The 27,269-nt window shown below is 42.0% G+C and overlaps 1 protein-coding gene and 1 pseudogene across 3 annotated transcripts in view; one reads left to right on the top strand and one right to left on the bottom strand.

Moving 5' to 3' along the window:
• PDE8A (phosphodiesterase 8A) overlaps positions 1-27,269 on the bottom strand; it is a 156,529-nt gene that overhangs the window by 112,187 nt on the left and 17,073 nt on the right. The window lies entirely within an intron of this gene.
• On the top strand, positions 9,219-9,349 carry LOC119871375 (annotated as a pseudogene).

Below are 27,269 nucleotides of genomic sequence, written 5' to 3'. Positions count from 1 at the left end.
TTTGATGAGTATTTTTTTTTTATTCCTTACATCCCTCTCCTCAAAGACTACTTTTTGCCATCATCAGTCCTTTTTTGTGGACTAAATTTAACTCTGTATTTACAAGTCCTAAGGATGTGCACTGAAATAAGCCGCATGCAAAAGAAGATTAAAAATAAGATTGTGCTTAATGCTCTCATGATAACTACAGTTGATTGAAAAGGACGAAGCAAATCCCCAAGACAGTAGAAGGGAAGCCTCTGCTGTGCTGGCAGGTGTAAGGGAGGATCAGGTAGGAGATGGGATCTGAGATGGGCTTTGAAAGGCAGAGGCAGGTTTTTAAGGCAAAGAGGCTAAAAGGAGGTTACAACCCAAATAAGTCACACAATTAAAAGCAAACAAGGAATGAGCTTTTACCCTGTCACACTGTCAAACAGTAGGAACAGATAACACTTCCGGGAGTAGTATAAACTGGTACATTTGTAAAGGACAATTTAGCCGGCCAGATACAATTTTTTAAACATTCACGTTGATTCAGCAGTTCAATTTACATGTACATCTAAAGAAAAATCATGCTATTCTGTAGCACTTGCATATATTACATACTCAAAAAAATGTTATTAACTTAGGAACAATATAAGAATTCTCACGTTGTGGGAATAAGAAGATTTAGTTGTATGGATGTTCACCACAACATTATTTATAACAGACAAATGTCAGCAAGTGGTTAAATACTACCCCCATAAAATGTAATAGCATGAAGTGTTTCCAGTAGTGCAATATGGTAATTGACATGGAATGTCAATTTTAAAAGCAGATTTCAGAAAAATGTACTTTATGTAAAAGCCCACCATTTGTTGTTGTTGTTTAATGTATAGATATATCCTCAGAAAAATGACAGGAAAGATCAAACAAAAATCAGTGATTTCCTCTAAGCATAAAATAGCAGATAATTTTTATTTTACTTTTGCTTATTTGTGTTTTCTAGAGTGAACATGTATAATTTTCAAATTAAGAAATAAAAACATGGAATTATGTAAATTTTCTAAGATATGTGAGTAAAACTTCAGTCTTTTTATAACACTATTCCACAAAAGGTGCTGTGGGATACAATGTTTTATAAGATGACAGTGAATGCCACTGCTTAGTCATCTCTACACATTTCTTTGAAAGGGTAGAAATAACTACAGGGAGGAAAGAGAAGAGGGCAGATCATTTTAGCAAACCCCAATCTCAATTTTTCATTTTGGTTTCAATACTGATGTGGGACACCTCTCCTGAGACTGTTTTACTTCAAACACCACCTTCCTCAGAGATGGCTAGCTTTCTCTCTGCTGTGGCTCATTCTTCAGCCTCCAGATCCTTAAATATTTCCTGATCATCTGCAAAGAGAAGTATGCTCTTTTCATTTCACATCTGTTTGCAACTTGTTAGGGAAACCGATAGGCAAAGATTAAACGGAAACCTGAGGGCGTTCTGGCTGCCAGACCTGACCACTTCTGAAGCCTCTTCTGAAGTGTGGTAACTCCAATTGAGCCTTGGGGGTGGGAGTGGGGGGTGTCTCTTGATGTGCAATGATAAAGCAGATCCAAAAAAGAGGCATTTTGTCCTTACAAGCAAATGACAATTCCTTAGGTTTTCATCTTTATAAGTGACTAAGAACCACATCATAATAACCTATTCATTGAAGTATTAAAAGATAAAATTTGGTGTTCATAAATCAAAGTTAGATGTTACTGCATTTAAATAGTATTTTAAAAATACATTTTGTAGTCCCTAGTAAGAAAAAAAAAGTTACATCATGAACCAGAATATACATATATCCCAAACAAACCGAAATACAAGTTTGACATTCTTACCACATGAGCCACTGTTACTTTATATTCCATCTCATTTTAAAATAACTGATAGTGGGATGCCTGGGTGCTCAGCTGATTGAGCTACTGACTCTTGATTTCAGCTCAGATCATGATCTCAGGGTCATAGAATCAAGCCCCACCTGGAGCTCCATGCTCAGCGTGGGGTCAGCTTTAGATTTCTCTCCCTCTGCCCCTCTCCCCTGCTCATGCATGCCCTCTCTCTCAAAATAAATAAATAAAATCTTTAACAATAACAAAAAAACAATAGCTTTAAAAATACATAAAAATAAAATAACCAATAGTAGTTTTTTTTTTTTTTTTAAAGATTTTATTTATTTATTCATGATAGTCACACACAGAGAGAGAGAGGCAGAGACACAGGCAGAGGGAGAAGCAGGCTCCATGCAGGGAGCCCGACGTGGGATTCGATCCCGGGTCTCCAGGATCGCGCCCTGGGCCAAAGGCAGGCGCCAAACCGCTGCACCACCCGGGGATCCCCCAATAGTAGTTTTTAAGGCAGCCGCAGGTGTTTTGGACCTCCTTCCATTGAGAGGTGGGGATCTGGATCCCCTTCCTTTGAACCTGGACAGACTCATGGCTGCTTCAACCAAGTGAGAACACTCACTCCCCAGACACTTACTTCCCTGTAGGAACCCAGCAACCATGCTATGTGAAGTCCAAGCCTACAGGCACTTGGGTCAAAAGCCCCAGCTGATCCCACCAGCTTTGGAGGCACTGCAGGCCCAAGGACCAGACATGTGAGTGAAGCAGCCTCAGAATGAGTCTAATTCACAGCCACTGGAATCATCCCCTCCCATCTGAGGCCCCAGATATTACAGACCAGAGGCAAGCCACTCCCTACCAGACCCTGTCCAAATTCCTGGGCCAGAATCCAGGAGCATAATAAAATGTCTCTAGTTTAATGCCACTAAGTTTGAGGTGGTCTATAACACAGCAGTAACAACTGGAATGACAATGCCAGACAGACATAACCTGCAAAACTGATGCCACGATCCATTAGTAGGGAGTTTGACAAACACTAGTTCAGAGGACACTAATTCGGTATGTGAAGCTTGGCATTCAACCCTGTAATGTTCTCCCTGAGTCTGCATACTCAGGTTGTAACTGGGAATGGATGGGATGGGTTGCATAGGGTAATAAAGGAAGTGGGGTTTGGGCCCCATATGAATAAGCCAGCATCAAAAGGACTTGAGATTCATGGGGGCCAAACACTGAAGCACAGGAAGGTCATATTGTTTTGGTCTGAGTCTCAAGGTGATCCTAACCCCCTAAGGATGGTCCAATGTCCCTGCTAACTATATGCCAAAACAAATACTTAAGGTCCCTATAAAACATTTTTGATCTAAAGGCCACTTATTTACATCTATCCACTTTCAACACTGTCAAGCCTATCTACAGTTTCAAGCTTTTCTGTTAATGGATAACTTTCATCTAAATATAAACTCAGATTAATCTGTTAAGGATTAGCAGATTCTTTAAAAAAAAAAAAAAAAAAAAGGCAGGGAGAGTAAGAAGCATTTTTGGTGGAAGGAGAGTGTCCAGCAGGGCTGGGCCAGAGAACTTTAATTGATTAAATGGGCTCTTGGTTTCTTTCTTTAAATGTCACTAGTTAGGTTAATATTATAGTACTGGTCCCAGGGGAAAAAAACCCAGGAAATTCACGACAAGGACAGGACTTCCAGGAAGGGCAGCCTGGGAGTGGGAGCATTAAGGAAACTTCCCAAAAGGAAGAGAAGCTCTCTGAGCAAGTGTTCCACATGCAAGGAGCTCATCTCATGGACCTCGCCTCAAGGGAATACCCCTTGAAAGAAAAGGTCCAGATCAGAGAGGAAATGGGAATGGGGCCTTGGGGAACTCTCAAGTCAGAATTCAGTTGACTTCAAGCACTTATGGCCTTGGGATATGAAAAGCATATTTCTATTATATTCTCAGTGCCCACAAAAGCAAAAACAAATACCTCTGAGCTTGAGATGGTGGAAGAAGAGATCAAGCAGAAAGAACTAGAAGCCACTCAAAGACCCTAGACTAACTTATTTATGCAGTGTCTCCCCCTAAAAGAAAATGTTTCACTATTACTCCAAATAAACCTGGTTTCATTTTTTTTTTTGTTTTGTTTTTAACCTGGATGTGTTATTCTTCACTGCATTCTTTAATGTGTAATGCATGCAAGTCATTAAAAGTTTCTGAAAAACTGTGTTTAGGGCAATTCATGACTAAAGTCACTGTTCAAAAAACCAACTAACAATCACCACAGCAGCTGCAGCCCCATCAGCACACTGAAGCCAGGAAGCAACAGGAGAAGACCTACCAGAGGCAGAGAAGTGAGCCTGGGTCCCAACTGTTGCCTGGTATGTAGGTACTCAGTAAGAATCAACAGAAGAATGAAATGCATGGACAAACAGGCTGAGAAATTCTTGGCACCTGGAGAAAACTGAATGTGAACAAGTTTCTTTTTACCTCTTCTACCACTTGTACAGAAAAGCAAAAGGGAAATTAACAAAACAAAAACAAAAACAAGCCTAAGCAGAATGAACAGATGGACTGTGGCCTACATAGAAATTAGTCGGTCACTATGAAACAATTCTGTTCCTCTGCAGGGAATCTGGCGAAGGCCAAACTAAGGAAGGTCTGGGAGACTTAACAAAAAGATTCAAGATGAACTGACAAAGGAAAAGTCACCCATTAGGGAGAGAAATAACAAACCAGACCAAATTCACTTACTAAGTGGCAATTTCATAAAGGCTGCCATACCTGGTTTACTCATCTTTCATTCTGTAGGCATTTAAGTGCTCCTGTGTGCTCAGAAGACTTCTGTTAAGCAAGAAACCCCTCTTCTGAACTGCATAGGAAGTTCACCCAAATATATGCCAGGCATTGTGCCAGGGTTGCAAGGATACAGTCTCGGGATCCCTGGGTGGCGCAGAGGTTTGGCGCCTGCCTTTGGCCCAGGGCGCGATCCTGGAGACCCGGGATCGAATCCCACATCAGGCTCCCGGTGCATGGAGCCTGCTTCTCCCTCGGCCTATGTCTCTGCCTCTCTCTCTCTCTCTCTCTCTGTGACTATCATAAATAAATAAAAAAAATTTAAAAAAAAAAAAAAAAGCTAAAAAAAAAAAAAAAAAAAAAAAGGATACAGTCTCTATCTCCATTGAGGAGGTCATAGTCTAGAGGAGAGAACAAGAAACAGACAATGGCAGTATGACATGCTACCTAAGTTAGAGGAGAGCTCAGCGTTCAAGAAAGATTCCTGAAGGGCTAGCAGGAGTTAGCCAGGCAGGGAATGGGGCTACAGGAAGGAGAAATAACCAGCAAAGATCTGATGACCAACCTTTGTTTGGAAAGCTGAGCAGATGCCTCTCTCCACTAGCTTCAAGGCATTTTTGGAGGCTTGCAGACAGCCAGTTCCAGCATACTTCCATATCCAGCCATCCTGATCTCTTGGCAGACAAAACACCATGCTGCTATTATGCTTCATTCCTGCTCACCTCCACCTCCTTCTCTGAATACTCCAGCACCTCCCTAAACACCTGGAACACGGTCATCTCCTCTCCACCACCATCCTACCATCAACCTGTGGTCAACACTCGTGTAAATGACCCATCCAGCAACTTCCACAGGTTCTGTCACAACCCGGTGATTTTCACCTCCACCTTACTCCATTCCAGCCCCTCAGCAGCCAAAACTGTCCCATGATGGAAATGTTCAACTCCAATATCCTGCTCTCTGACCAATATGCCCATCCTGCTAGTTCAGTGGGACCTTTACTCCTCTTCTTAGAACTCTGACTTCCAATTCGTTCACTATTGTGCTTTCTTCTCAATTTACCACCTCTCCCATCCTGTATAAACCACCTCTCCTGACAAAATGCTACCCTCTCATTCCATCTTCTGCTCTCCCACCTCCCTTTCTTTGCTAACACAATGTGGGGCAAATTATGTGCTCTAATCAACACAACTGTTCATTCCCTCTGCTTCTACACCTGGGATGCTGGGCACTACTGGAGAAAAATCACACAGCTCTGTAGAGTGAGACCACCAATCACGCTTGGTCTCTGCCCCTAGCTGCTTAGAAAGCTTTCTATAGGCCCCAGATAGCTCTTATCTCCCCCAACAACTCTTTCCCTATCAATGATGTCTTCAAGGTTCGTGATCTCTCACTCTTAGAATATGACCTCACTTCTATTTCAAAAAGAAAAATAAGGCAACCTAGCAACAATTAACTCCTTAAAATTTAGGCCTAGTCTTAACCTGCAAAAATGGTAGCATTCATTTTCATGTACACTTCCTTTCTTTCAATGTCTTCCTAAAAGAAATGTCCTTCCTCTTGCCCACAGCTAATCCTACCACCTAAGTCTACTTCAAGGATCCCAACAATAGTCTCCTCTGTCCTAATCGGTAATCTCTCCTCTATGGACTCTTACCCTTTAGCATGTAAACGTGCTCATCTATCATCCGTTTAACAAAATGAACAAATCTTCCCTGGACCCCATGAGATGGAAATCTATGACATGCTAGCATTCCACAGACCCTTTGAAAAAAAAAAAAACAACCTCAGGTGATTTGTTTTAGTTGATACGCTATGATCTGTGCCACAAACATCACGCAAAACCACTCCCAATACCCAGGTGTTGCTGCTAGGCTGTGGAATACTGCTGGAGCTGAGAGGACAGCAGACAGCCAGAGGCAGCCAGGTGCCCAAACCACAGAAGGGGTGAGACCTGGACCCAACCGGGTCTTCTCTAAGGAGAAATATGATCCACCCACACGTGTTTGGACTGATGGTAGAGCACAGCTGCTCTATGCCATAACCCCACTGTGTATCTCCATTAAAAGACCCGAGGCTGACTGCAAGTTGCTAAACAACAAACTAGCACATCAAAACATGTTAGCCAGGATTTAAAACTCACCATTTGGTAACCATCATGGTAATAACATTTCAGGCAAAAATCATCAATGGATGATAAAACTAGTTGGTGAAAGTTTAATGAGAAAAAGTCTATTTACATAGCTTCAAAATATCTGCCTGCAAGATATTCTTTGATTTCAGAGGGAAAAATACTGAGGAAACCCACAAGACACCATCTTAAACAAGGAATACCAATGAACAGCACCAGGAATAGAAAAAGGGACACAATGTGTCTTCTAATATGCACTGAGAAGGCTCCAACATCACGTCTATAGTATTCCTGCCAAAAACGCATGATCTGAATCTATCATGGGGAAACAGCAGACAAACCTAAAATAAGGAAAATTCTACAAATAACTGGCCTGTATTCTTCCAAAAATGTCTAGATCCCAATAGATCAACATCAAGGGATATTCTCTGATGAAAAACTAAAGAGACATGACAACTACATGTGTGATCTTGGATTGGATCCTATAATAAAAAATAAGTTTTCTTGGGCCACCTGGATGGTGCAGTTGGTTGGGCTTCCAACTCTTGTTTTGGCTCAGGTCCTGATCTCAGTGTTCTGGGATGGAGCCCCGTGTCAGGCTCCACACTCAGCAAGGAGTCTGCTTAGGATTCTCTTTCCCTCTCCCTCTGTCCCTTCCATTCATGCTCTCTTTCTTTTTCTCAGATGGGTAGGTAAATCTTTAAAAAATAATAAGTTTTCTTTTGTTATAATAAAGAAAATTTGTGGAACTGGTGGAATTTGAGTAAGGTTTATGGAATAGGTAACAGTATTGTATCAATATTTAATTTCATGATTTTGATATTAGTATTGATTATAGAATATGTCTTCATTTTGAGGAAATACATATGGAAGTACTCAAGAGTAAAGGGACATCATGCCTGCAACTTAGTTTCAAATGATTCCAAAAATAATTAAATGTGGATAGAGAATAAATGATAACAGCTCACAGTAAAATGTGAACATTTGGGCAATCTGTGTGAGGAATATCAGGAATTCTTTGCACTACATTTTTTCCAACTTTTCTGTAAGTTTGAAATTATTTCAAAATTTAAAAATAGTATTTTGTTTAAGCCGACAATTGTGAGAAGTACAAGGAGAAAGAGGCTAAAACCATAGTGGTGGTGTAGGACTTCAAAATGCCACTCTCCTTCTTTGGCAGACTGGGTACATACAAAACAAACACATACAGGATTTAGAAGATTAATAAGCTTAATTTAACTGACATACTTAGAACTTTGTACCTGTGAGAGAATAGGTACTATTTGCAAATGACTATGAACACTTAAATAAAGAGGTAATAATGAGCCTCCTTCTTGGACTCATTCCTGACTTTAATGGTGGCTCCATTTCTGGTGTGAATCACCACATCACCTGTAGAGTGCCAGGAGAAAGGGGCCGAGAGAATCCCAGCCACCAGGACTCTAAAGAACCTCCCCCCACACCAAGCCCTCCAAAGACCCAAGAACTTTTAAAAAATGTATTATGAAAGTTTAAAAACATACACAAAAATAAAGACTATAAAGAAACTCCAAATGCCCATCACCCTGATCAGTTATTATAATTTTGACACACTGGCTACATCTATCCCTTTTTTGCTATAATTTTTTTGGGGGTTGTTTGTTTTTACTTCTGAATGGTTTACTTGCCAAATAGCTGGAAAGAATTACTGGTTTAAGAAAAAAAATCAATATAACTTTTACTGTATCTTTAAAATATCACAAATAATGAGGATTAGGGAGGGCATTTGTGGTGAGGAACATGGGGTGTCATATGTAAATGCTGAATCTAAATTCTACAGCTCAAACTAACATTATACTGTATGTAAACTAACTGGAATTCAAATAAAAACTTGGGAAGAAAATAAAGCAGAAAAAAAAAGGAGGCATTTGGAAATTTTATGCTTTACCTGCCATTTTAAACCTATATTATTAAAATATATGTATAGTGAAAAAATCTTTTTAATAAATAAATATCACAACTAAGTTTGAAAAATCATCTGGCATCTTACTGTTTCTATAGAGGGACAACTCAGATCTTGTTCATCAGCCTGCTAAACTTTTAGCTTCTTTTTCAGAAACGTAGACATCATCCAAAAAATGTTCTGATATCCTTGTTTTTAACTGTTGTGGCTTGCTGAATCAAAGCAACTGAGTTTGATACATGTTCAAAGTCATTTCCTTCAAGAACTAACTCCTCTTCCCAGGCTTGAGATATTTAATGAAAAAGCAACACCTGCCTCATCCAAACCCTGTAGATGTATTTTTCACTTGAGAGATTTCTAATTTCAACAAGAGAATCATTCTCCTAACACTGTTGATGGGGAAGTGAGCCTACATGGAGCTCATCTTGGAACAGAAGCCCAGCATAACGCCCTTGATCATGCTCTGGACATGACTACAGGCAGAAAAGAAGTGGCTCTGGTTCACTCTATTTCCCCACCATCTAAGACTATACTTTCAGGGATCATTTCTATAGTTTGCTATTTCCCCACCATCTGTCAACTCAGAGCCTCTTCTTTCCAAGAAGACAGTTCTAAACTGAAGTGACTGAAGCTCCTTCGCAGGCTTCCTCTGGGGCCCTTCACAATAATAGTGTCCCTTCAATACGATGTTGACATTTTCTGGAATGTTGACAGGATGACTGCTGAGAATGGTCCTCATTCTTTCTCATGGTAGATGTGGCAAAGAGAGTGCCATGGTATTTTAAAGCAACTCTCTAACATTTTCACCCTGAAATACTTCTGTGTATAGACTTTTCTTCCCAACCACAATTCCACTACAACCAACAAAATAAAAAATAATCCCTTAATATCCTCTGTTCATCGTGCAAATTTCCTTGACACAAGAACTCTGAATTCCCAAGTTCCTCACACAGGAACCTTCATCCTAGCATGGTAGACCCACAGCAAACACGCTGCCTGTGGAGGTCAATCTCTTTAGACAAGGAAGCTGGAGCTTTGAGCACCCTTACACACAAGGAACTATGCTGCTAGGAAACTCTGAAAAAAGACAAATTTCTACATGAAGCCAAAAGATGAAAATCCATTTTTTTTTTTAATTTTAAAAAAGATTTGAGAGAGAATGAGTACGGAGAGGGGTAAATGGAGAAGCAGACTCCCCGCTGAGCAGGAGTCTGACATGGGACTAGATCCCAGGACCCCGGGATCATGACCTGAGCTGAAGGCAGATGCTTAACAGACTGAGCCACCCAGGCACCTCAAACAATCTATTCTAAAAATGGAGAAAAAGAGGTTCCTGGGTGGCTCAGTTAAGCATCTGTCTTTGGCTCAGACTGTGATCTCAAGGTCCTGGGATTGAGCCCCACGTCGGGCTCTTTGCTCAGTAGGGAGTCTGCTTCTCCCTTTCCCTCTCCCTCTCTGCTCTAACAAATAAGTAAAAAATATTCTTAAAAAAGAAAAAAGAAAAACGGAGAAAAATAGTGCCATTATAGGTTCAAAGAATAAATACCCTTCATAAAAGGTACTTATATCCCAAAATAAAAATAATCAAAAAATATAAAGAATTGAGGGCACCTAGGTGGCTCAGTAAATAAATAAAATCTTTAAAAAGAAAAAAAAGGGCAGCCCTGGTGGCTCAGCGGTTTAGCACTACCTTCAGCCCAGGGTGGGATCCTGGAGACCCAGGATCGAGTCCCATGTCAGGCTCCCTGCATGAAGCCTGCTTGTGTCTCTGCCTCTCTCTCTGTCTCTCATGCATAAATAAATAAAATTTTAAAAAAAGGAAAGAAAAATAAAAAAAAAAAGAACATAAAGAATTGGCAAAGGGAATATCAACTCCAAAATACACATGAAAAAAATTCACTCTACCTAGTAATCAAATAAATACTCAAATAATGACTTGCTATTTGTCATCTAAATTAGCAAAGATTTAAAAAAAAAATACAGTGATAGCAAAAATTTGTCTCTGTAACTGGGTAAAAGGTTTTCTGGAGAACAGTTTGTCATATGTTCCAAAATCTTTATTTTTTCCCAGGAACTGTCCTAAAACAAAGTCATAAAAAGTGTACACATAATTATATAAATAAGGATTTCATAGCAATAGGGCTTATTTCTAATGTGGAAAAAGACTTGGGGTGGGGGTGTTGGGGCGAGAGGTACTAACCATCTAAATGTCCACTAGTAAGACAATGTTTAAATAAAATCATGGTATGTCCTACAATGGAAATACTAGAGACTAGTATCACAACTGACAGTGTGGCCCATGGACCAACTGTAACTGGCCCACAATGAAATAAAGAGTTTAAGCCAGAGTATGAATTACCACAAAAAAAAAAAAAAAAAAAGTAAACAGCAAGATATTCTCAGCTAAGAAATCAGTATGTTGATCTACATCTGGCATAAATACCTTCTCTTGCCCAAAATGGCAAGAAACAGTCTGCCTGCCCCTTTGTACAGTACCACTACAGATTCCACCCCCAAAATATATCCCAAGTTTGCCCACATCCCTCTACCCCTACTGCTACCACCGAACAAACACAAATGACCTGGACCGTAGAGTGTCATAAATCTAGTTAGTCCGCTGCTACTTTTGTGCCCCTACAGCTTTTTTCCAGAGTAGTCACAGTGATTTTATTCCCAGCTTTATGGAGATATAATCAAGGTCATCATTTGGAAATGACCATCAAACCATGCTTATTTTCAAGATAGGTTACTAACAGTTTAAAATCTTAACAATATCAATTCTGGAAATAAATTGAAATTTACAGAAGTAGAATAAATCCAGAACAGGCCAGTAACTATAGAAGAAACTGAAAATTTTAAAGAATTAGCACTGAGGTTCTCAGTGTGGCAGGGACTTTTAAATGCTTACTGGTATCTGGTTCTCCTCTCTCTTGACACACACATGCTTGACACACTTCCTACCCTTGCAGTCAGGCCACTGACTAATTCTACCTTCAACAGACTGAGCTGAAGTGACGAATGTCCCTGAGGCATTTCACTGAAGCTGTGCGAGGACCTCTTGCCCTCACCATAGCAAATCCCGAAACTAGGTGTCCACATGGCGGTATCACACGATGAAACAAATATTAAACAGGGTTTCTTTCTATGCAACTATTCTCAGAATTATATAGTAACAGTTTCCTACTGTATTTATCACTCATATGTTAAGTACTTTCCTTGTCAAATAGTTGAAAATAATTTCATCAACTGTCGATATAATGATTAAGATATTATACTACAGAGTTGGGAGTAGAAATAATTGCATTTACTAACAAATGTTGAGGATATCTCACCCACACTTTGAAAAGCAAAACAAATAAACAGCAAAACAAAAAAACAAAAACTCTACATCATTTCCTTCCTCTATTCCTTTGATGGCATGTAAAAGTCTGCTAAGTCTTAGTGGAGAAAAACTAGAACTTTCTCACCAAAATTAGAAACGAGACACTATTTTGTAATAAAAATAAAATGCTATCTTCTCTACTTTCTAACACTGTCCTGGAGATGCTATCCAATGCAACTAGATAAGAGACTGTAATGAGTGGTCTAAGAATTGGAAAAGGAGTAAAACCATTCACAAATAATATAATGATATGTCTGGAAAACTCAAAAGAATTGATAAGTATTACAAATCAGAGATTTAGAAGGTTACACAATAAATATATCAAAATCAATAGGCTTCATTTTTAACAGAGAAATTCTATTAGAAAGTACAATGAAAAAAAAAGTACAATGAAGAGAAAACTCTACTTATGAAAGCAAAATAGTAATAAAATATCTAAGTAGAAGCTTAAGAAGAACCTCTGAAGAGAGGTGTAAAAACACTGCCCTCCAAAACACAACAAATTTGAACAAATGGAAAGACATACTATGTGCTTGGTAGGGATATATAACATCATAAAGATGTCAGTCCTTCCTGTACTAATTTATATATTTAACAGAACCCCAATAAAAATACCTTCAAGGTTTTTTTTTTTTTTTTTTTTTTTTTTTTTTAAGAACTAAACAAGCATATTATAAAGTTCATCTGTTAAAAACAACCAACTAAGGATAGGGAAAGAAATGAGGAGGACTAGCCCTACCAGATATTTAAAAAGGATAGCAACGGTGCCTGGGTGGTTCAGTCAGTTAAGCATCTGCCTTCTGCTCAGGTCATAATCCCAGGGTCCTAGGATCCAGCCCTGGTCAGTTGGTTAGGTAGGTAAGTTGGGCTCCCTGCTCAGCAGGGAGTCTGCTTCTCCCTCTAGCCCTCATGCTCACAAGCACGCTCTAATAAATAAATAAAGCCTTAAAAAAAAAAAAAAAAGCATAGCAGTGGCACACAATTAGACATACTGACTGATGAAAAAGAATAAAAAATCCACAAATGGATTTAATTTTGTATGAAATTTATCACAAGGGTAGCATATCAAAACAGTGGGGGAAATACTTATTAAAAAATGGTGCTGGGAATAATGCAATAACAATATGGGGGGGTGGGGTGGATCTATTCTTCACACACCAGGATGTGTACAAGGATAAATATTTAACAACCTGGCAATGAGGGAAACTTTACCACTATGACTCAAACTCCAGACACAATAAGAAAAAGTATCACCAGAATTACACAAAAATTTTACAATTTGCATAACAAGACATCTTAAGCAAAGTAAGAAGGAAAATGAGCAAATATTTGCAACAGAGAAATGGCATCCAAAAATGGAAGAAAAAGACAATCCTTTGGAGAAGTGTCCTAAAGGAATAGGAACAGGTAATTCACAGAAAAAGGAATGCAAATGACCCTCAAACATGTGAAAAGATAGACGGCCAATCAATCTCAAGCATTTTGTGAGAAATACAAGTAAAATGTCAAAACTACATTGGGATACCACAAAATCCTATTCTGAAACAAAACAGTCGGGAAACAGATTTTCTGATACCCTGCTTGTGAAAATGCAAAATGGCACAACTCCTCTAGGGGGGAATTCGGCAAGATGAGCAAAATTACATATGCAATTAGCCTTTAGCCCAGCAATCCCATTTGTAGGAATCTATCCAAAGGGTATACCGGCAAAAAGAAAAAGAAAAAAAAAGAAAAGAAAAGGATTTCTGCACAAAGCCATTTAATAATAAATCTGGAAACAATCCAGTTGTTCACCAACATGGCCTGGTTGACTAAGTAAGGTGTGGTAACCCATGAGCAGTGTGCCACTATAAAAACAAGAGAGGAACTGTGCAAACTACAACATGGATAAACCTAGAAAACATGATGCTAAGTAAAAGCAGCCAGACACAAGGGCCAGAAAGTGTACGATTCCATTAAAATGAAATGTCCAGGGGCACCTGGGAAGCTCAGTCATTTAAGCATCTGCCTTTTAGCTCAAGTCATGATCTCAGGGTCCTGGGATCAAGTCCCACATCAAAGCTCCCTGCTCCATGGGGAGTATGCTTCTCCCTCTTCCTCTGCCTCCCCCCCCCACTCATGTTCTCTCTCTAGCTACCTCTGCTATCAAATAAATCTTTAAAAAATAAATAAAATGAAATGAAATGCCCAGAATGGGCAAATCCAAAGAGGTATGAGGCAGGTTGGAGTTTGCCAGAGGCTTGGGCAGTAGTGGTAGGGACCAGAGGGAATGGGGGGCTGACTGCTAATGGCAATAGGGTTTCCGTGATGAAAACATTCTAGAATCAGGCAGATAGCGTAGTCACAAAGTTGTGCAAGCATTACCACTGAGAAAACACTGAATTGTATACTTTAAAGGGGGGAGTATATGAATTAGATCTCAGTTCTTAGAGAGGAATTCCTAGCCATACAACAATGGCATGATCTCAAGGATATACTGTTAAATGAGCAAACCAAGGTAAAGATGACTATGTGTGGTATGCTACTTATTTAATGGGTACAATATCTGAATATCAAAATAGATTAAATGCAAAAGATTGAAACGCATCAAATATGTTGAAGTCCTTAGTTTACAATGATTCAAAAAAATAAAATTTAACTGGTCCCTTTTGAAGGATGTTAACCAAATCCTTATTCTGAAAGCTGGTAAATGAAAGGCAAGAAACAAGCATTTATCCTTACCTATGTTATTCAAACTTTATCACATAGTTAATGAGGGGAAGTTTCTCTTTAAAAAAGTATTTCAGTATTAAATGAGGAATGAATGATAGAATTTGTAACCATTAATGAGTTAAAGATGCAATGACTGTCACAAGATCTTATGTGGTCTCCTCAACTGAACGAGGGCAAATTTATTATGTAACCAATAAAATATGGCAGAACTGATCATACACAAGTTCTCAGACTAGGTCAAAAAGGGCATTGTAATCTTCTGTGTTGGTGTACAGAATCACTTTCCCTGGAATGCCCTGAGGACCCTGAGCAGCCCTGTGAAGACCTCCCACATCAAGAGGAACTGGGCCCCCACCCCAAGATATCTGGCATTCACTTCCCAGCCATGTGACTGAGCCAGCTTGGAAGCGAATCCTCTGGCCCAGTCCAGCCCTTGGATGACTGCAGCCCAAGCCAACACCTGGCTGCAACCCCACAGGATACCATGAACCAGAACGACCAACCCAAGCGGCTCTCGAATTCCTGACCCCCAGAATTTTAGGGTGATTTGTTATGCAACAAGTTTAACACTCTTTTCTCTCCTTTTATACGTATTGTAAATTCTCCACAATAAGATATTTCAAAACAGTAAGTTGGCTAATTACAGAGAATCCTTTAAGCAATCCCTTTATTCTTATCAGAGCAGACAACAGGTTAAATGGAAAAAGAAAAAGAGCAAATAAAACCTCACTCTTTCACATGTATCTCACAGTCTCTTAGGAAAAGGGTATCAGAGGTTATCTCGATCCTCTCAAAAAATTCTATCAGGTAAAATTATACCTATTTTGCAAATAAAAAAGATCAATAAAAGCAACAGAGAAAGGAGCAACTTTTTCAAGTTGCAGAATAGCTGAAGCAGGGTACAGAAAGGCCGTTCTTTCCACCATACCTCAAAGCCCTTCTGACCTTGAAATTTCTTCATCAAGCCGTCAGAACCAAAGGTGCGAAGGTCCAAATCTGTAAATTTAGTATGTAAACACCATCTCCCATCCCTTACAAAGCACCTCCCCATGTCCCCTTTGCTCATCAACAAACACAGCGTCATTCAGTGTGCCCCTGTTAATGCTAAGCAACCAGAAATTGCTGAAGGAAGGAAAAAAATAACAAAGCTCAAAGCTCCCACTCCATATCGCAGATTTCTGTGTGACTCTGGATGGGGCTGTTCTTCAGGAATGATCATTAGAGTTAACAGTGGATCAGATTCTCCAAATTTCTCTATTTGCCACTTACTTGTTTTCAGAATCAAAGGGGGCAGGAGGCAGGATACAACCAATGTCATGCTACTATATTTCCTTCCTTGTTCCCAAGAGTAAATCACATAATTGGGTACTGTATAATCATTTAAAAATCACAAATATGTTCTTAAAAAGAAAGCCCTAGTCTACTTTTTAGAGTCTAATAGATACTCTACATTAAAACCATTCTTTTTCAAATAACAATATTGAATATTTCATTTTAGGTAACTACTCTTTGTCAGATGTTTAGTTTTTAAAGCATTGAACAGATTGTTCCACATTCATAATTTAATCCAATCTTGATGACTATCCCCCATGTTACAAAGAAAAAGCTTAGGCCCAGAGAGGTTTCGTGACTTGCCAAAGGTCAAAAGGCAGGGAGTGGTAGGGCTAGGATTGGGACTGATCACGTGTGGCTCCAAAGCCCATCTTCTAACCACTTTACACAGGAGGAAAACACCCTACAAAAATCACCCAACAAATAAAGCCTAAAGGTAAATACATGGTCTTAAATTCTTGCTCTCTCTGGATCCATCTAAGCATGGCTCTGGGCTTCCTTTGGTCAGGTTGGAATGATAAAGGAGAACGTGCTATTTCCCCACACCTAGGTGAAAAACAACAACTAAAGGACATACACACACACAAAATCAACATAGAGGATATTTACGTTACTTCCAAAGTCGTTTCTGAGAACAGTTCAGGGGGGCGGGGATGGGGAAGACAGCCAAGATTTCCATGCTAAGGAAAGAAAAAGGAAATAGGGATTCTGGAACTAACTTCCAGGACATATTTCTCAGGCTTAAAATAGGCTTGACCTTAGGATTGTCATGAGAAAAGCCAGAACAAATGAAGTCATCATATATAAACTGTTTGTTCTCAAGAACATGACTAGTGGGCACAGGACACAGAAGTAGGTTAAGGGACACCATAGATTAGCCGACACCACTTCTCCAGCTAAGAAGTTTTCCTGCAGGTCACACATTAAAGTCACTACTACAGTCTCAAAACTGTTCATGTGACTTCAGAGGGGCTTCAGCCTCAGAGCTCCCATGGGCTTGCTCTCCCCCAGACAGCCTGAGGATGGGCAGAGCAAAAGGCTGCTCCCTGAGAAGTCAATCTGCTAGGGCAGTTGTGGGCATCCCCGGTGACACTGACACTGGCCACATCTGGCTGGCAGAGGCAGCAGCCTCAGGAGGAGGGGTGATCCGATGCACACGGCCATGTGGAATCCCATCTGTGACCAACAGGTGCCCACAGAGCGCGCAGGTGGGGACCCAGGCCCCGCACATGTGGAGAACAGAGGGGATGGCTTATAGGGGAGACCCAAAGGAGGAATAAGAACTGAGTGAAAAGGGAGTAAAAAGTACTTTAGACTGAGGCCACATACATACCAAGTCCACAGCCAGAGGGACAGACACATTTAGGAAAACTGGCTCAAATATAATACATACACTGAGGTGTTTATTTTTCATTAAAGATTTTATTTGAGAGAGAGAGAAAGAGAGAGAGAGAGAGAGCGCACAAGCAGAGGGAGAAGTAGGCTCCCCACTGAGCAGGGTGCCTGATATGGGTGGGACTCAATCCCAGGACCCCAGGATCATGACCTGAGCCGAAGGCAGATGCTTCACTGGCCAAGCCACCCAGGCGCTCCCATACTGAAGTTTTCAATAAAACTTTTACTGAAGGTTAACATACTCACAGAAAATATAAATCATAAGTATGTAGCTTGGTGAATTGTCACAAAATGAACCCACCCACATAACTACCATCCAGGTCAAGAAATAGAACTACCAAACATAGAAGCCCTTATGCCTTCTCCAAATCGCTACCCCGCCCTCTTTCCCTTAGGTCAGCACCATTTTGATTCCCAAAACCACACCTCTGCCTGATTTTTAATTTTGTATAAATCAAAAAATATAGCATGAATCTTTTCTGTCTGGCTTCTTTCAATCAATACTTTGCTTGTGAAATTCATCCACGCTGCCGCAAGTAGCAATGGTTCTTCCATTTCTGCTGCCACAGACTATTTTGTTATATGCTTATTCCACAACTTACTCTTTTGGTGGACTTGAGTTACTTCTTGTTTTTAGTTATTATGAATAATACTGGTATGAACATTCTAGTATATGACTGGTGAACATATGTACGCCTCTCTGTTGGGTATACACCTAGGAGTAGAATTGGTGGGTGAGAGAACATGCCTATGTTGGACTTTAGTAAAGTAGTTTTCCAACAGTTTTCCAAAGTAATCTTACCAATTTACATTCCTACTAACAGCATATGACATTTATTTCTTGTTTGGCTGGTTTTTGTCATAACAGACAAAATATGCTATCACAGTCCAGAGGAAATCTAAACTTTTGATGAAAATTTGCCATGCAAAAACAATGACTAAGAGTCTCTTCTCCAGCCTGAAATCCCCACATATACTCCTTTATATGAAATTTATTATTTACCAACGCAAATTCCTGAAGTTTACAATGCATAAAATCTTTTTTTTTAAGATTTTATTTATTCATTCATGAGAGACACAGAGAGAGAGAGAGAAAGAGACAGGGAAAGAGAGAGAGAGAGGCAGAGACACAGGCAGAGGGAGAAGCAGGCTCCATGCAGGGAGCCCAATGTGAGACTCGATCCCACGTCTCCAGGATCACACCACGTCTCCAGGATCACACCCTGGGGCTGCCCACAATATGTAAATTCTTAAAAGAATACACTCCATTACAAAGATCTGTAACATCGTTATTTCCAGGTCACAGGAAACACACACATAGGAACAGTATTTTGTTGTGATCATCTATTGTCCCAAATGGCTTTCTAATAGTCACTTTCAAAAGAGGCTGAGTTTTTATGTCACTTGTATTATATTAAAAGGTAGAGAAGACGGGCAGCTGGGGTGGCTCAGCGGTTTGGCGCTGCCTTCGGCCCAGGGCGTGATCCCGAGGCCCTAGGATAGAGTCACACATGGGGCTCCCTGCATGGAGCCTGCTTCTCCCTCTGCCTATGTCTCTGCCTCTCTCTCTCTCTCTCTCTCTCTCTCTCTCTCCTTCTTTGTGTCTCTCATGAATAAATAAAATCTTAAAAAAAAAAAAGAAAATTCGAGAAGAGAGAGCTAGAATGGGCTCCAGGTTGGCTTTTTAGATTTCTTTGCCTGATCACAAAGGAAAGACTGATCTTCTACCCTCCCACCCTTCTCCACTATGAACATCCCCTGCCCCTAAACAACAAAACATCACACACAAACACAGACACCCCAGGAAGAACGAAGAAAAGGGGGCAGAAATTGTGTGAAGGACACTTCCTTCCTTTTTCTTTTTACAGGGCTCAAAACCTGTCCCTCCCATGTGCCCATTGTCAAAACAGGAGCCCTGAAGACAAAGGACAGGCTGGCCTGGGAGGAGGTGTCACAGGCTTACTAAGGTGGAGTAGGTGGCCGGCTCCGCAGACACCAGGAGGGGAGGCTCCCTTCGTCAGGAAGAACACTGGATCCCCGGCAAACAATGCTGGCAGACACTGCTTTAGGGAGATTCAGCACAAGGCGGAGGGCTCAGCAAGTGAGGGCAGGATGGGGTGGGGTAGGGTGAGGGTGGTAGCAAAAGATTCAGGCGGACATGTCAGTGTGGAGAGGAAATCTGTGTCAGGTGGTGGGATCTCATCCTTGGAACCTGGTATCAGCAAAGGAAAGAGTAGGTGCAAAGGATGCCTCCACTGTAGTGAAACCAGGGCCCTGGCAGGCAGCTGGGCTAGGATGGAAGAGCAAGACCCATACCTGGCTGTGGAAATTCAGACAGTAATAGGTATACAATAACAAGGTCCAGGTATTAGCAATGGGACTGAGTCCCAGAGTGTGGAACTAGAGGGACTTTAATGTCCTCCTCCTGAATTGGGGTAGGGGTAGGGGTGGTCACCCAGTGAGGATGAGGACAAACCTAGCCAAGGTTCGAGAAGGGCGATGATGGTGAGGCAGGCAGGATTATCGCTATCGGCAGAGAGGGGAATTCTGAAAATATGAAAAGCAGATATAATTCACTTCTATTCCCTGTCAAACACCAAATGTCACCTGGCTTCTGACACTCTTCTGAGCCACTGCCTGCAGAGGCACCAAGACTCCCAGAAATGCCCTGCAGAAGCCTCACAAAGGCCACAGCTGCCCTCACCCAGGCCCTTTCATAGACAAGGGCTGCTTCTGATGCCCTCCGTCACTCACCGGCAGCCCCTCCACCACAAGGCCGGAGACCCCTCATCTAGCAACACTACGGGCCACTCACCTGCACTGAGGCTCCTGACCCCAAGCTCAGCCTCCTTCCACTCTCCTCCTGGGCGACATCACGGTCTATCTGGCAACACCACCACCTCCCCATTCCTTCTCCATGACTGTGACTACCACCTGCGCCCCCAGCCACACTCGGGACTTCACCTGGCAGGGCGCCCACTGGCTCTCCATGGACCACAGCTTCCCAGGCATCAGGTCTGTCCCGTATCTATCCCCATTTCCGTGTTCATAATAATCATTATTAAAAATAATAATAATAAGCAACATTAGAGAGTGTTTACTATGTGCTATATATGGTTCAGAGTGCTTGATATGTATCAATTCATTTACTCCTCCCAACACTGCTAAGATACAGGTGTAATTATTATTCTCATTTTACAGGATTTGAAATCTGAGGCACAGAGAGGTTGAGTAATTTTCCCAAGGTCCCACAGCTATGAATTGGCCATAAAGAGCTGAGAGTTGAAAACAGGTGGTCTGGCACCAAAGAGTGCACACTCTCTCCCTCTCCTTCCCTTCAGTTTGTTACATTTTATGAACACACACACAGAAAAGTGTGGAAATGCACTAAGGGATAGCGTTCCCCAAACAGAACACACCTGTAGAAGTAGCACCCAGATCAAGATGCAACACTAGCACACTAAAAGCCCCCCAGTCCCCGCAGTGAGGACCCTTGTGCTGACCTGTAATGGTGTAATTCATTCTGCCAGTCCTCACTCTTAGCACGACCACCGCCCTCCCGACCATGGCCTGGTGCTGAGCGGCTCTGCACACATTTCAGCACGCCTCCAGCACCTTCCTCAGGGCTGCCTAGCCCCCTCTCAGTGGCTCTCCTAGACCCCAGGCCCCTGGTCCCAGGCTTTCCTGCCCCCGCCACTCCCCCGCCTCTCCTGCCCCCCCAGGCTCCCCTGGAAACACCCCCCCAGACTCCCCCAGGCTCCTCTGGAAACCCTCCACCTCCGGCTCTCCCGGGCTCCTAGTCTCTCCCAGCACCTGCTGCTGGGTCAAACCTTGCACTGGGACCCACCTGGCCAGCAGCTAGTGGACAGGGTGAGCAGCCTGAAACTCCATTCCCAGACCAGGCCCCCGTCCACGTGACACACACAGCCTCATGGAGTGGGGAACGAGTGCACGGTGCCCACCTGCAGCTGGGTGCCAGGCACTGCCCAGGTCCCTTCTCTGGTGCCCCGACCAGAGGGACTATTCCCACTGTTCCCCCTTCTCTACTGGCTTCCTACAGCCTACCTCCCATACTTGGCACACTTACTTCCTCCTATTTCAGAAAGCAACCCTAAAAACATTCATCATAAGCAACTTTAGGAGGCAAACTAGAAAAGAAAAAGTTATCTGTTACAAATGACAAATGGATTAATAACATCTAACTTTTTAAAAATCCCATACAAACTGAAAACCCTCCAATTCTCTAATATGAATTGGCCAAAGTAACAGTATACAAAAGAGAGATTACAAATATGGTTGATACACACTTGGGAAAAGACCGAGCTCCACTTCTAATCAAATGGATGTAAATAAAATTGGCCAAAATTAAAAATTGATGATACAATATCCTCCCAGACTAAACTTTAATTCCTGAATCAAATCAGCAGGGTACGGGGCCCACTTACTGTGGCCCCACCTGAAGTCCATGAACAGCATTCTGCCGCCAGTTTGCACTGAGACACACTCATGACCATGTTTATCAAGGGAATGTTGCTGAGAGCCTCATCCCTTAAAAAGGGCCCAGAAGAGTAATTTCTTTAGGTCTCAGCTCAGAAACTATACTTCTCCTGAGGCTCTAGCTTATGTCAATCTCAGGAATTCTGGGACTGTCTTCCTCTGTGTTGAGGCTGTGGAAGCTCAGAGTCTAACGTGGGACCCGACCATCACCCCCCAACCAGGCAAGTGTCTGTGGCATGCATTGCCACATATGACCTAACTCCTGACTTAATGGTTTAGCCCATCTGCTGTGTCCCCTTGGCCAGTTCGCTTCTCTGCTTATTTGTATCTTACTGTAAGTATTCTCTAAATTACCTCAAATTCTTTTGAAACAAAGCAAGGTAGGGCTATTCTAATGATGTGGTTTTGTCACCCCTCTGCTGTTCTCCATCTCCCAAAAGGGACAAATCAGGTTGGGCTTTCATAGTTTTCATTTGTTACCATAGCTTTATGAGGTGTCTGTGTGTTGGGCTAATTAATGGCCTCTGGTTGTGCAAATCAGCTTCTTGCACAACAATTCCTACTTAATAGGTTCTTTCTAATTGCCTTATTGAATATCATGTAAGTCTCTCAAAATGTTCTTTCAGGAAGACTATATGGCTTTTTTCCCCAAGATGGAGATGCTATAAAAATCAACAAATTTGACAAACTGTTCAAATTCCAAAAGGGCTTAGAACTTTCCAATAAATAAAGAATTCTTAAAAAAAAAAAAAAAAGAAAAAATAAAGAATTCCTACATGATAAGAGATAATACTCAGCTATAAATTAAATGCATTTTACAATATGTATGATCTATCTATTCCATACACTTTCTTGATGAAAAAGCTAATTTCAAAGAAGTTGCCAAAACAAAACATGACAGGGACGCCTGGATGGCTCAGTGGTTGAGCGCCTGCCTTTGGCTCAGGGCGAGATCCCATGATTCTGGGATTGAGTCCCATATATCAGGCTCCTTGAAGGGAGCCTGCTTCTCCCCCTGCCTATGTCTCTGCCTCTCTCTCTGTTTCTCATGAATAAATAAATCTTTTTAAATTTTTAAAAAATAAAACAAAACATGGGAAAAGAAAGCACATCAACTATGTCCCGTTCATTCTGGTGGAAGACAAATAAAATGTGGTAATTTATATGTCAATGCAATTATATACCATTCAGCCCAGAGAGACATCATTGTCTAAAGGTAGAAGAAATTAGAATGTTAAAGAACATAGTTACCCCAGCTGTAATTCCAAGAAATTGGGAAGTCAAATGAGGCTACCATCACTTCAGATCCTGATTGGGTGTTCAGGTATTTGAAGAAACATCACAGACATGCTAGCAACAAAAAGAACTTAAGAGATCCAGACTCTACCTTTCTCACTCCCTGCCCTCCTTCCATTTCACAGGCTATATCAGTTAGGAAGCTTTTGGTTACAAATAAAGAAAATTAGCCTCAAATTATTACACAATAGATTTATCATTCATGTAAACACAAAGTTGAGAGTGAGATCTTCTGAACTTCAGGCAAGGTTCAATAGGACCCCGGCTCTGTGACTCTGCAACTCTCTGGGCTTGTTGTCACCCAGGAGTTGGCTTTGTCTTCGTTCTGGGGGTGGGGGAGTGAGATGCCCCTACCCATTCCACAGTCTGACTGAGACCATTTAGGTCACATGCCTACCCCTGAACTAGTAAGTGGGACCAGAGGAATTCCATGACATAGGCCGGAGTTGTAGATCTAATAGTGACCCAATAACTGGGGCAAAGAGGATGTTATGGCCCATCCTGGAACTGGGGATGGGCTCAGACCCACATAAACTTCATCACTGCTATGCATGGGAGAGAAGAAAAGGGGAAGAATTACAGATGTTACCAAAGAGGTATGGCAGGGACTGGCAAACTGTTCAAACCCAGTTCCTCTTCTCCCTAGGCCCACAGATAGATTGTATTTCCCAGCATTCAATGAAGTTAGGTGTGGCCAATGAAATGTGAAAAACGAACATGAACCACGTTTCAGCTCTGGCCCCTAAGAACCCCTCACCACCCTTTATCTCCTTCCCCTTCTGCGAGCCTGTCCGTGCAAACATGCACAGTGACCTCGGGACCATGTGAAGATGGCAGTCACAGATGGAAGGAGCCTTGGTCCCTGAATCACCATTTAGAGGAGAGTCTTGCACTGTGATCAAGAACACCTATTTTAAATTTTACATGACTGAGAAACTTCTATCAAGGTGGAGACTTTCGTATATTTTTGGGTTTGTCACAATAGTCAGCCTATCCCAACAGGAGAAAAAATTAAGGCCCACAAGGTTGGATGACTTACCCAAGTGATATCCAATGGAACACAAAAACACAGGATGCAATGATCTTACCAATAGAAGGCAAAAATAGAATTGAGAACATATAATAACCATGAAAGCATAGGATAAAAAGAGAAGTAATGGGTAATAGGGAGTGCTTGCATATCTCTCAGGCAGACTGTACCAGGAAGGGAGAAGGTCAACTGAAAGCCCTTTCTATTTCAACACTTGTTGAAATTTTCCCACAAGTTGTTATCCATTCTTCTCTTAGCAAACAGAAAAACTGGAAAGTTTCTCTGATAACTCAAAACACAAACTGCTTCAGGATCAAAATTAGGAACAATAACTCTCCTTACACATAAAACTGGTATTAATTCTAAGAAGCCGAAAAGCATTTGGGGATTTGGACTGAAACCTGGCATGGGGCAGTTGTTGCTCGGAGCAGTAGCCCCTTCCACCCAGAATGGCTCCTCCTCAGCCAACTGCCAACTGCCCAGGTCTGTGACCGCTGTGCCATCAGGGAAGCACCCCACCGGCTGCAGGTGTGCCTAGCCAGGCCCGTTTTGGTCCTTCCCAGGGACTCCTATCCTGGAATTAAAGGCAGGCGCTCAGTCCATCTCCACTAATGAAGCCGTTAAACATGAGGGGAGCAGCTATTGGTGGGCACTCTGCCTGCTGAGCAGGAAAAATCAGTCCATGGAAATGAAGAGGACACCAAATGAGAGAGAGAGAGAGTCCTCACTTTGTTTGTCCCAGAGGTGGCATACCCTGTCCTTCCCATGATGTGCTTACAGAAGCCGGTTACAGTGGCCTAGAAGTTTCACTTCTGGCCTCAGCTGGCTGAGACCGGGCTGATGTCACCTACAGTCAAAAGAATCCTGACCAATACAATCAGGAAGAAAACCAGACAAATCAACAACGACAAAAAATTATGACATCAAGAACTTCAAAAAATAAAATGAAAAATGCAGAAATTTCAAAGTCTCATATGGAACCAGGCCACTGGGTTTGAATAAAAGCACTCCAATCACTACCTGTGAACGCTTGGGCGTACTGCTTTGCCTCCCACTCACCTCGGCGCTTTCTCTCTGAAGAGTGAAGCTCTAAGGTAACACTGTGCCCCAGGACTTTTATAAGGATAGTGTTAGTCAACACACATGAAGCATTTAGAACAGTACCGGGTATGCATTAAACATTCAATACAGGATAATTTTACTGTTGTGCTGCTCAATCCTCGTGGAGTTCCAGGTCAGTGACCCAAGTGTTAGTGAGTTAAGGTAGAACAAGCTAGACCAAAATAGGCATCAAACTAATCATAAAAAAACACATTTGTCCCTCCCCCAATCTGACACTCAGCAGCACACCATCAGATCTAGAAGCTCTTTTATTTTAATAAAAGGGTAATTTCTTCAGGTGCCCGCCAAGGCGGGGGGGGGGGGGGGGGGGGGGGGGGGCGGCACTTCTACAGCCTCAGACCCCCAGGAATTTATTAGCAAAAATAGGCTTTGTCAGCCACCAGGGCACTCCTCTAGCCCACAGGCTACTCATTCCCTGCTGCCCTCCTCTGCTCCCCAGTCCTAGGGGCCATGGTGAGGCAGCCAGGAGGCCCAACACTGTTTGAGGAGAGCTCTATCCTGGAAGGTTCCCTAGAGGTTCCAGGGATCTCTCTTTCCTCTGGGCACACATGACATTGAGAGTTTGAACCCTTCATCTTATCTTCATCTTCTCTTTCCCTCTCTTTTTGACAGAATACCACAAAAACAAAAATCTCAGGGCGTTTCTTCCAGACATAAAATACTTCCTCCAACAGTTACATACTTCCTTCTTAGAGCTCTCCCTTCATCGATGTTCCTTTGCTACTTCTGCTGATTAAGTTAGCGAGAAACTCTCAGCAGAGCACTCATGAGGAAACTGCACAAAGTCCAGGGTCATTAGTCCCTGGAAGTGAGTACTGGAGGTGCTGAGCATGCAAGGCATGGGATAAAGCTTGGCAGGGGGTAGGAGCCATAAGAAAGCTGGACTCCATAGGTTTAAAAGGGTCTGACTCTGATCCTGGGGAGCCACAGAGGGTTTTAAGCAGGGCAGGGCATAATCAGACTAGCATTTGATCACTGTACCCCTTCTCTGAACCTCTGCTTGCAGGGCAGCAGATCCCCTGACGCTGTGTATATGGGTTCTGGTTAGCTGGGACCCAGAAAAATGCAGTCTGAAGACTTGTTTTACAGAAGAATAGCTTAGGTGGGGTAGACATTCCAAAAACTTTCCTCCTGAGGAAGAAATAACAAGAAGGTAGATCACTTTAGCAAGCTGGATCTCCAGTACTATAGAAGGCTAAAAATGGTGGGGGCAGGGCCACAGCTCTCATGCCACCATTTAGCAGCCTCCAAAGCAAATCTGGTGGGTAAGAGCCAGGGCCCAGTGTAAGGGTCACGATCAGAGGGCTTTCTAGAACCTGCTATGGGACAGACATGCTGCTCCAACTGGCCAGTGACTGCACCCTGCAAGAACAAGTTCAACTCCTATTAGCCCTGGCCAGAGAGACCACCTCCAGCCAGCCTACATCATTTTACTACAGCAGTAACTGAGCACAGTGAGCAAACTACACTGTAGCAAAGCTAGCCCTATAAACAACTGAACCTAAACCAAAACCCTGTGATTACCCAAGAGATTCACCGTGGGATCTGAAGCAGTCCTACATTGCAGAAATATTCTTGGCCTCTCAAGACAAACACAGCTTTTGGCACCGAAAACTGTTTTTTGGTTTACAGGCCAAAAAACCAGCGTACCCCTGTTTATTTTTCCATTATCAGTATATTCAGCAGCACTGAAAAGATTATAAGAGACCTTCCTTCTCTTCTGACCCACTGGTGAGAAAACATAATTCTGATCAATTAGCAAAGAGAAACAAACATCTGCCACTTCAATGGTGTGTAACAGATCAGAA

Source organism: Canis lupus, chromosome 3 (assembly GCF_011100685.1).
Source record: "Canis lupus familiaris isolate Mischka breed German Shepherd chromosome 3, alternate assembly UU_Cfam_GSD_1.0, whole genome shotgun sequence".
Lineage (NCBI taxonomy): Eukaryota > Metazoa > Chordata > Mammalia > Carnivora > Canidae > Canis > Canis lupus.
This window is presented reverse-complemented; position numbering and strand designations above follow the sequence as displayed.